Consider the following 12,264-nt stretch of genomic DNA (forward strand, 5'->3'; position numbering starts at 1 on the left):
TCGCTATGAATCAAAAACGACTCGACGGCACATAACAACAACAACAACCTTAATTTCCAGCAGCAAGATATTCTATGTACCATAGAGTCAGAACTATCCCAGAACTGACCTTCCGGTGGATTTTCAGAGGCAGTTAATCACACAGGAAGAGATTGCCCGTCCTCCTCCCTCAGAACAGCTGGTGGTCTCGAACTGTGAGCCTCTAGGCTAGCAGCACAGCTTCGTGCCACTAGGCCACCATGGCGCATCACTAAATGTTTACTTAGTTTGTAGTTTGGGGGGAAAGAAAAACTAAAAGTCACACTAAAACATTAGAGCGAACTCCACCATGAGTCTTCATGACTCATGATCTGAATTTTGAAATCAAACTGGCTTTTATTCTAATCTTGGATAAATCAATCTGTGTTGTTTGTTTTGTTACTTGCTGGCTATCCTCGGGTCAGATCCAGCTCCTGGCAAACCCATGCACAAACGGAGCACTACCTGGTCTGGTGCCTTCCCTCTGATGGCTCGGGGAGTCATCAAACTGCTGTGACTCACAGGCTTTCCATTGGCTGAGTTGGGGAAGTAGATCCCCTGATCTTTCTTCTTAGTCTTCCTTACTTGGAAAACGCCAGGTCAACCTGCTCACCATTACAACACACGCTAGCCTCCAATGATAAACAGGTGGGGGCCGTTTGTGAGGCTCATTGGCCAGCAATCAGATCCTAGTCTCCTGCTTGGGAGGTGGGGATTTTTCCACCTCGTGCCAGATCCCATTTCCTCTCCCTCAATAGGGCATTGGGAATCCTATCCTGCAATAGTGTTGGGATGTTACATGAGCTGCTCGATGCAGAACTACTGAAATGTGTTTGGCACATAGCCTGTGCCTCATGCATATTTGTCTATCAGTTTCCTTCCTTAGAGAGGATGAAGAAGATATTTCACCTGCAAAACAGCCCAGGGTAAGATTGTGAAGTATGACCAATGCTGGTCTGTTTCCTCTCCTCAAAGCCCAGGCTGTGCACCCCTCTATTCACCGTCAAAATCAGCTCTCTGGAGAGGATGTGACATCAGTCATTTGCCTCATTGGTAATGAGTTTACATCATCCCCTTCCTTGCCCGGGGGACTGTACATTCCAAGCCTGCTATGTAACAATGGAAGGAATGGCTTTGTTTTGGTTCAACAGTGAGTGTGCTGGTAGGAAGGGGCCTGTGCAACCCAGCGGCTCTCTCCTGGGCTTCCTGAAATCCTCCTGGACAATTTCTCCTCTCTTCTCAGCCTCCCAGGGAGCAGGGCAGAAAGCCAGGAAGATGCTGATTTCATCATACCTCGCTTACAGGCTGAGGAGCCCTGGCAGTGCAGTGAGGAGCACTTGGTGGCTACTCCAAAAAATTAGCGAGCTTTGGTGGCATAGTGAGCAGAAGCTGCGTTGCAATCCCAAAGGCATGTAGTTTGAATCCACCAGTTGCTCCACAAGAGAAGGATGGGCAACATCCTCCTGTGATATTTACTTCCTCTCAAAACCAGCTAGAGAGTCAGCTATAGGCTGGTTCTGACTGGAAGCATGCAACAGCAATCTGTCCTGTAGAGAAAGTTGTAAGAGACTTGATGAGGAAACTAAGAAAAAAGGGGATAAATAATGTACATGGTATTGAAACAGACGAGGGAGAGAACTGTATAAAAGGAACGTATAAAAGGAGCGTGTGATTAGGTATTATTGGCATAACAAGAGTCCAGAATAAGAGTTGCATAGTAAAGTGGTGGGGGTGGGGTGGGATTGTATAACAATGAAAGAACTTTTTTTCCAAAGAATAAAGCAAAATTGGGGGGAGGGGAGACAGGGAGGAAAATGTGTAAAAATGAATGAATGGAAATCCAAAAAGGAAAAAATAATGTTCAAATCTGTTAATACCAAATACACATTTCTTTTCTTTTTCTTTTTTTTTTTTTTAAGGAGAGACTTGATGGCAATGTGTTTGGGGTTTTGGTTAGTTGGTTGATTTTCTGGTAGCGTATAAGCGGGAGTCCTGGTGACGCAATAGTTTCAATGCTCAGATGCCAACTATTCAGTTTGAATCCAGCAAGCAGTCTGGTTCCGTCAAGTTCGCAGCCTTGGAAACCCCGTGGGGCACTTCTACTCTGATTTACAGGATCACCGTGAATCAAAATCAACTCGCTGGTAATCTGTTAGCAGCTCTCTCCCTACCTTCCTTCTTGTCTAACTCCCTCTCTGGCTTTGCTGTTTTATTTTGGATTTCAATTATCATTTATTCTTTTTCGTAATATTCCATAAGAAAGAAAGAGGAGAAAGGGGAGTGCTTGCCTCCTTTTTATTACACTATGGTAAGTGTCTGCAGGTTAATTAAATTGATACGCGTGCTCTCCCCCATCCTGGGATGGGCGAGGTCCCTGGTGGTTCAATAAGGTAATAAAACCACGTGAGACTGACAGCATTATTGCATGCTGCTCTAGTCTCATCAGTGGCGGCTTCCAAATACAAATGTAGTCATTTATGGGGTGATTCAGAGCAGGTTTTCTGGAAATTTAATTAATTATCAAAATAATCTGTGTGGGCTTTGCAGTCACTGAGAGGCGAATGACTCGGAGTTGTCCTGGGGCCAGTGGCCACATGGCCTGACTCAGCACCTTCACTCCCAAGGCGACTGTGGCGCAAAGACTTCTGCTCTGGTTTTATTTTTTAAAAGTGTCTATCACAGCAGCATCCTCTCCTAGGCAAGCGTGTATCTGCAGATGTAAATCATCTCATTTGCTTCATTCCTCAGCCTCTCCCATTAAGCTGTTCATTTAGTAAGTCCTTGGCAGCATCTTAAAATCCCCCAAACAATAGCACCGATATGGGCAGCATCTGAGCAACAGGGAAATCAATAAGGACTTCAGACGGGAGCAAGAAGAGAGGGAAGGGGTAATAGCAATTATTCACTGAAGGCAATCGGGCCCATTTTTAATTTATTTTGGAGTGCCATTACTTCAGGATTCCAAATGCTAAGGCCATTTTAATCACACACATCCCACGTCTTATTGAGTGGTGGCAGGGAATTACTTCTGTGTGTGTGACCCTGAGTTAGCAAGGACATGCTGGGCAAACAGCCAAGGTGCTCTAAGCTCAATAATAATAATAACCTATACTTAAAGTTAGCATGATGGCTACTAGCCAATGGCCACCCCTATAGCAGGAGTCACCTCTTCAGGTCCTCTAGCAGTTCGACTTAGCACTTTCTTTAGTGAATGAGAAACGCTATCAAATAGACCATCTTTCTTGCACTGGACAAAGAAGACATAAAACACAGACTATAAAGAAAAGCTACGAAGTAATTAAATACATAAAGAAAAGCATGGGGGTGGGGGAGATTTGGAAAGAAAATGGAAAGTGCCTGACCTTGCCAAGGATGACAGGAGCTTTCCCTTCCCACAGGATTGTCTCAGGCTGTAGCACGGACCCGATTTATTAGCATCCATTTGGTCTCTGTGGAGAGATTTCGGTAATCTGCTTGCTATAGATATAGATATGAAGCCCAACTTGTCAGTTTGTATACAGCCATACACTTTGGATAGATTGTAGAATTGGTTCCAGATTGCAGCAATTAAAAAAATATTGCAGTAAAGTGACTCACGTATTTTTCTGTTGTTGTTTCCCACTGCATATATAAAAGTTATGTCTAGACTATACTATAGTCTATTAAGGGAGTTCTGGTAGTGTTTGTTGTTGTTCTTATGTGCCATCAAGTCGCCTGTGACTCACAGTGACCCTATGTACAACAGCTCTGAATTCTGTGCTATCCTGAGCCAGTCTCACTGACTCTGACACACCTACCCTCATTAACCCACTTACTGTGTCCATCCATCCATCCATCCATCCATCCAGGGTTGTCTTTTTCTGTGCTATTCCTCTAATGTCTGTCTCCAAGGATTGGTCCTTCCTGGCCATATGCCCAAAGTATGTGAGATGGAGCTTCAGAATCCTTGCCTCCAAGGAGCAGCTTTGTTTCACCCTCTCCAAGACAGACCCTGGAGACCTTAGTTCTCTTGGTGGTCAATACTCTTTTCCAGCACCACAAGTCAAAGGCATCAATCCTTTCATCCCCAGTCATTGTTCAGCTCTCTGATATATAACAAATAATTGTGAAGACCATGGACTGAATCAGGTGCACCTTGGTCTCTAGATTGACATCATTGCTCTTTAGCACTTTAGAAAGGTCCCTGATAGCAAATTTCCCTGATACAATTAATCTTTTTATTTCCTGACTTCTGGTGCTGAGAGTGTTGATTGTAGAGCCAAGCAAGCTATAATTGTTAACAACCTCAATCCCTTCTCCATCATGGTGCTTAGTATGGTGCAGCCAATTGCCCCAGTAGTGAAAATCTCTGTCTTCTTGACGTTGACCTTCAATCCATACTAAAAACAACAGACATTGGCCTTCTGCAGCAAACACTGCTCCAACTTCTTCTTGGTGTCAGCAAGCAAGGTTGTTTCAACTGCATTATGCTGGTTTGTTGATGAGTCTTCCTCCAATCCTGATGCCACATTCCTCTTCATAAAGTCCAGTAGCCACAGTGAATTATGCTGCTAACCCAAAGACCTCATGTCTCTAGTAGGTTGAATCTGCCAGCTGTCCCACAGGATTCTACTCTTGTTGGAATTTATGGCCTCAGAGACCCAATAGAAGCTCACTCTGACTTGATTGATGGCTCTCACTTTGACTTACTTGACAGTGACTTGGAGTCTTTTTAGTAGTCTATCAAGTGTACAACAGCACTATGAGAATGTTTGGGATTTTGAGAGAAGATCAAAATGTGACACAGATGTAAAATGAACACATGCAGCTCGAAAAAAGCATCAAAAGATTTGTTCCACGTTGGATTGCCACAAAACTTCCATTTGTGAGAAAAAAAGTAATATCTGTAAAGTGCAATAATGTATGTGTGTATTATAAGGGCTGTAGTCTCTTCATATTTACCACTTCTTAGTCTCTTTTGTATTCAGGGACAGATGTAAGTTTTTTCCAAACATTCATTACCATTGCTGGATCTAATTCATAGCAATTTCATGTACATCAGAATAGAACTGAATTCCATGGGATTTTCAGTGTTTGATTTTTCAAAAGTAGATTGTCAGATCTTTTCCCCATGGTCCCACCTAGTGCACTTGAACCCTTCTGGTAGAAGCCAAGTGCACAGCCAATCACCTCTCATGCAATATATTGCTCTGAAAACATGCTAGAGGGGCAGCTATGAGTACGTTCTGGAGTCCATGGCACACAACAACAACAGATACCTGAGGAGGGACCCAGTGGCCCAGTGGGTAAGGAGTTGCACTGACAATACAAAGGCACTTGGTTTGAATCTACCAACTGCTCCGTGGGAAAATATGGGCAGGCTCTTCCTGTATGATTTACAGCCTCTGAAGACTTGCTAAAGGGTAAGCTCTGAGTTTGTTCCAACTTCACATAACAACAATATACCTGAGGAGCCTGTGTGGCATAGTGCATTACGTATTCAATTGATAACTGGAAGGTCAGCAGTTTGAACCCACGTGTACTTTTTGGGAGAAAGATGAGGCAGTCTCTCCCCATAAAGATTTGTCATTGTTGTTTGTCATCAAGTCGAGCAACCACTTATAGTGACTCAATGAACAAAAGATCTGATGCCTTTCTCTAGCTATCGTTGTTTCTCCAAGTTCTTGGAGTTTCCATAGGCATGTGGTTTAGGAAGTGAATGCCACTCCTGCTTCCAAACCTGTCTTCAGCTGGGAGCTCTACCATGATGACATTTAACACCCCACTGGCACATGGTTCAGCATCACAGCAAACCCAGATTACTTCAGTACAGAAAATCTACAGAAGAGTGAAGCACAACTTAGAAGAATGTTCCTCCAAAATATAACAATGCTAGTCTCACTTAGCAACGGTTAAGTACTGTCTAGTCGAATACAACTCATAGCAACCCCATAAACAAAAGACCTGAACCCTGTTCCACAACTAACATCATTTCTCTGTGTTCCTAGAGTTTCCAGAGGCATGCGATTTAGGAAGTGGATGCCATTCCTACTTCCAAACATGAAGATTTAGAGCCTCAAAACCTAATGGAGGGTTGAAATGAACTCCGCAGTGATAGGTTTAGACATACAGCATCCAGGGATTCCAGATCTTAGCCTTATGTTGTTTTTTGCCGAAGAATATCTTTTCCTCCTTTTAAATATGAGGAAAATGAAACTTTATGAAGAAATACATAATTTGCATATAACCAGGAAGAAGCAGGAGTGGAACTTTTGGGTTTTTTTTTTTTATCTAGAATTTCAAGCCTTCCAGGTTTTATTCTGCATTGCCATATATCTTTCAGTAACCTGTGGAGGTATTTTGCTGTTCTTGCTTATTTGTTCATTTGTCTTAACAAAGAATTGACATGAAACATGGGTTTCCCAAAATACATTTTTCTTTAGTTAGTCAAGTATCTGGACTCTTTATGAAGGTTCTAAGATGTCTGATCATTTGTTGTTTCTTTTCAGGGTAGTTCAAATATATTTTTCTTTTTAAAGTAAAGAAAGCTTTCGAACTCTTGCACACACTCAGTTTGAAAGACAGCATTTACTCCAGGGTCTAAAGGTCCTAACAACTAGCTGCTATGGAAATGTAGATGCTGAGTGAGAGGACATACAATGTGTCTGATACGAGGTCATCTTGTGCTAGGAGATTCTATGATTGTTCTGAAACAAGTTTGTTCTGTGACTTTGAAAAAGTCACTGGAAAGTAGGATTAGTGATTTTGGCCATTATCTTATTTTACAATACTGCCAATTCTTATTAAACGAATATTAGCAAAATACTAATTGGCACAAAGATATAAACACTTTTTTCTTTAACTGCTTCAAAACCTTTAATTCCTCCAGTTTTCCTTCTAGAGAATGAAGACAGAGGATAGTCGATAATTCAAATTCTTCAGCAAAATGGCAATGTTTTATTGACCCTGAAGAGCACAAAGGTTAATTTATTTGCAAAAATCACCTCCTGCTACTTGCTCTGGGTGGAAGAAAAATCCTGTTAAGCCTTGTGAGAACACAGTCACTTCCCTCCCCCACATCTGTTCCTATTGTGTATTGGAAGGGAGAGGGGAATTCCCGGAAGCCATGCTGGCTGCAGTGTTCGAGCAAACTTGCTACATATCATAGCTTACATGTTCTTCATTTGTCTATAAGAGAAGCCGTAGGATCAAGAGTAGTACTGGCAAATGCAGTGGACAACTGTGCAAATTTTGCAAGCAGGTCAAAATTTTTGCAAGCTTAAAAAAAAAAATTTTTTTGCAAGCTTGATTTAAAAAAAATTATTTGCAAGGCAGGATAAATTGAATTATTCATTGTCGATCATACAGTAGGTTAATATTGCAGCCTAAAAGGTCAGTGTGTCCACCATTGCAACTATCCTTTATCTTTATCCAAATTGTTTTGCAAAGGAATTATTTTCCTCTTCCATCCAATCTATAATCTACTCTGCGATTCTCTTTGATTAGTCTCAGTAATTCAAATAGAAGAACGTGAAATATAAGTCATGAAGAAGCTTATTTCAAATATTCCTCTTTCAAAATGCATTTTGGGATGATATGGAACAGATAATTATTTACTTATTTATTTTTATTTTATTAATTTTTTTATTTTATTATTTTTTTTTTTTAGTTTCCATGTTCCCTCCTCTCCACTTGCAACATAATCCCAATTTTGGTTGTTGTTATTAATGGCATCAGGGAATGTACACCCCCCACTGTATTTAATCGAAGGAAGCTATAGTAGGGTGGCCCGTAGAAAGCTGCACTGCTAATGAAGGTTGAATGTATCTAGTTGTCTGAGACCACGAGACAGTCTGAGGGAGAATGACGGGCAGTCTCTATGATTTATAACCAGGAAAACCTGACCGAGGGGTGCAGTAAGTAGGAGTCACATGATGGCAGTGAATGAGTGAACGCGATGGTCAAGGTGTGACTGTAAACAGACTATTCTCCTTCCCCTGGCTAAGTAATGCTGTTGCTGTGCAACAGCAAATCAAAACCAACCCATAGCAAGTTGTCAAAGACAATCACACAGGAGGAGATTGCCCATCTTTCTCCTGTGGAACAGTTGGTCAATTTGAACTGCCTACCAGAAGAGTTCAAATCCACCAGCTGCTCTGCGGGAGAAAGATAGGAAATCTCCTCCTGTGTGATTAATCGCCTCTGAAAACCTGCTGGAGGGTCAGCTATGGGAAAGCCTCATTCAAAAGCATGCTGTTCAAATCCACCAACTGCTCTGTGGGAGAAAGATGGGCATTCTCTACCCGTGTGATGCACAACCCACTTCTGAGCCTGTTTAGTCTTATATAACACATGACAACAGCACTGACAAAAACACCAAAGCCAAGCCGACTGGAGTCTCCACGGTAACTATTGTGATAGCCCTCACTCACTCTGGCAGGATGTCTACAATGGACATCCTCAAACTGAGAATTTTAAGGACATTTGGTTCCTTTTTTCTCCCTCAGTTTACTCAGTTTCTCAATGTCCCCTTAACCTTCTCAACACTTCCTTGCCCATTGTAAATTCTAGTTTGCATAAGCCAGAATACATTCCCTTCTGTTTGTGAATGAGAACTCTGACTCACACATAGTCTTTTTGAAGACATTTAGATGGACTGGATGCAATGATGTTAAGGATGAGTCAAGGATGTAAAAGCTGAGGTGGCTAAGGCTTTGCTCTCATTTTCCCCTTATACTATTTTAGAACCATCTAAGGATGAAAAAAAAAATTACAAGAGAATTCCCCCAATTAACTATCAGTTTTCTTGAAAGAATAAAGACTCAACCTTCTCTAGTATAGTAAAACCTATGGAAAATGGGAAGCTTTTTTGAGATAAAAACTTGCCAGAAAAATAGAATTCAAAATGAGCCACAGAAAAGTGGTGAGAGGGTACCTTGCCAAAAGTGGAAACCATACAAGATCCCTGAAATGTGTGAAAAGGAAGTCAGACTCTTGGAGTTGGGCTCTCACAGTTCTCATTCAGTTTGCCCTCTTTACATTTTGCCTCCAGAATGGCAGCCTCAGTCTCCCAACTAATTCTGATTCAAAAAGTAAGTGATATCTCTCCCTTACAAGGTAAGACTTGGAGAGATTTCCATCCACCACTTTTTCTTCGCATCCCTTCAAAAGGCAACACTGGGAAACAATGAATGAAAAGATGTCTGGATTCTATTTCAGACCTTACCAACTCTTTAACTTTGTGGATTCCCAAATCTCTTTCCAAATGAGGCATTTCATTAGCTTGAATAGATCTTCTAACCAGATTCAGACTGTAGGCTACATTTTGTAATTTGGACTCATTCATAATTTACTTTTCAGAAAAGTATTGCATGAATAGTAGCTAGAGAAAATCATTCTCTTCTTGGTCTGTCCTAAGAGCTGAGCTAACATAGCAAGTCAGAGCAGCATTTTGGGACTATTCAGATAACAAGACATTGAGTAACTTAGAGGCTGAGAGTGTAATAAGTGGGAAGTAGGAAATGGAGCTAGTACTTACTGAGCTCATATTCTTTGCCAAGCATGCTGCTGGCCATTTATCATCCCTATTTTTCTTTTAGAGGAAGACAAGAGCTCAAGTGAATGAATCCAACCTTATCAGTACATTCAATTTCTGCTTACATCATGTCTATTGGCATCCTATTGGCTGAAACACATCTTTATGGCTAAGCTCAAGACAAGTTGTAGGAATACTACTCAACCCACCAGTTGTTGTTGTTGTTAGGTGCCATTGAGTCAAGTACAACTCATAGCGACCCTTTGACCAGAAGATCTGAACCTAGTCCTGTCCTGTGCCATCCTCACACCTTCTGACACACAAGAGCACATTGCAGCTGCCGTCTTGTCAAATCCACCTGCTTGAGGGTCTTCTTCTCCTTCGCAGACCCTCCACCCTTCCCAACATCATGTCCCTCCCCAAGGAATAACAGGCCCAAGGGCCCAATCAATTTTTAAATACCAAGGCCCACCCACCAGATCCTGTTTACCCACACAGAGGCTTCCCACTCAACCTAATTGTTCCTCATTTCAACCAACTTCCAATTGGGAATCTATCATTACACTACTATAACTATCCTCTTTGTTTAGTGTTCACAGGGCTTTCCCAAGCCTTTTATTTAGGAAGTAGATGGCCCATCCTGCTTCCTGATCTGTCTTAATCAGGGAGCTCCACCGAAAACCATTCAAGATGGGAAACCCTTTTGGAATTTGACACACCAGTGGCAAAAATTTCAGTATCACAGCAACCCCAAGTAATCACAGTACAGCAAACTGACAGACAAGTGCTACACCACTTAGAGCCATGTTCTTTCTTTTTTTTTTTTTTTAACAATGTTCTTTCTAAACAGGATCAATCAACCCACCAGTAGGTCACAGCAAAAATCTGGATATGTAATACCATAACAAGGAAGTTAAAAGTCTATAACCAATAATGCCATCTACCAAAATGGATTGATAGATAAATAGATAAGGAGGGGAGACAGAGCAAGCCAAACCAAACAAAACCACAGTCACTCACAGTAGCCCTCCACTGGGGTTGGAAATTTTAATGGTAGAAGAATAGCAATCTGTCGCTATGGAGCACCTGGTGTATTTGAACAGCCAAGCTGTTGGTTGGCAACACAGCATGTTACATCCTATACCCTCAGAGTTTCTTAGATGGATAAGTAGACTTATATAATGTATGGGAGTATATGAATATATGGGAAGCTTGGTAGCCTAGTGTCAAGAAACTGTTCTGCAATTCCAAAAGCACACAGTTCAAGGCCACTAGCCACTCCATGGGAGAAGGATGGGCAATATCCTATGCAATTATGTGCCTCTGAAAAACAACTGGAAGATCCACTGCGGGTCAGTTCTGACTCTACAATACACAAAAACAACATGTGAAATACACATACACAGAGAGAGAGAGAGAGAAGTCTTACATAGGCAATGACAATGAGCTACAAACAGGGGTATGACTCATCCATTCAATATAGCTTTGTTGTTGTTGTTATGTGCTGTTGAGTCACTTGTGACTCATAACGACCTTATGTACAAGAGCCCTAAAGCCTGTTCTATCCTGTGCTAACCTCAATGTCTCTAACACACCTACTCCCAATACCCTAATCACTGAATCGATCCACTCATCAAGGGTCTTCCTTTCTTGCACTGTCCCTCCATCCTCCTAAACATGATGTCCCTCTCCAAGGACTGGTCCCTCCTTGCAACATGCCCAAAGTATGTCAGACAGAGCTTCAGAATCCTTGCCTCCAAGGAGCAGCTCAGTTTCACCCTCTCCAGGTCAAACCTGTTTGTTCTCCTAGCAGTTCATGTCATATTCAACACTCTTCTCGAGCACCACAGTGCCAAGTCTTCAATTCTCTATCATGTCTAATGACTGTCCAGCTCTCTGACACATAGCGTGCAACTGTGAAGACTATGGCCTGAATCAGGTGCACCTTAGTCTCCAGCTTGACTTCATTGCTCTTCAGTACTCTGGAGAGGTCCCTGACAGCTGACTTTGCCAATATAATTCATCTCTTGATTTCCTGGCTGCTGGTACCACAAGTGTTGATTGTGGAACCAAGCAAACTAAAACTTTTAACTATCTCAATCTCTTCACTATACAAAATGATGCTGCTAATTGGCCCAGTGGTGACAATCGTTGTTTTCTTGATGCTGAGCTTCAATCCACATTGAAGGTTGCAGTCTTTGACCTTCTGCAGCAAGCGCTTCAGGTCCTCCTCAGTTTCAGCAAGCAGGGTTGTGTCATCTGCATAACGTAGATTGTTGATAAATTTTCCTCCAAACCTGATGTCACATTCCTCCTCGTACAGCCCAGCATCCCGGATGATCTGTTCTGCATACAGATTGAAAAGGTATGGAGACAGAATACATCCAGGAGGACATCCTTCCCGATTTTGAACCACACAGTGTCTTCTTGCTCTGTTCTGATGACTGCCTCTTGGTTTAAGTATAGGTTTTGCAAGAAGCACAATCAAATGTTCTGGGATTTCCATTCTTCTCAGAGTCAACCACAGTTCGCTGTGATCCACAGTATATATAAATATAGTAAAGTTTTTAAAAAAGCAATTAAACAAAATGAAAATATCAAACAATACTAGAAATAGAAGTGAACAATAAGTAAATAGGAAGTACAGACTAAGCCACAAATTTTCCATTAACTTATATTATTGCATTGTTTTAGTTATTAATAAATTAATAATATGCAGTTATAGAAATCAA

Source organism: Elephantulus edwardii, unplaced genomic scaffold, assembly GCF_000299155.1.
Source record: "Elephantulus edwardii isolate Elephantulus edwardi_28Jun2011 unplaced genomic scaffold, EleEdw1.0 scaffold00075, whole genome shotgun sequence".
NCBI lineage: Eukaryota > Metazoa > Chordata > Mammalia > Macroscelidea > Macroscelididae > Elephantulus > Elephantulus edwardii.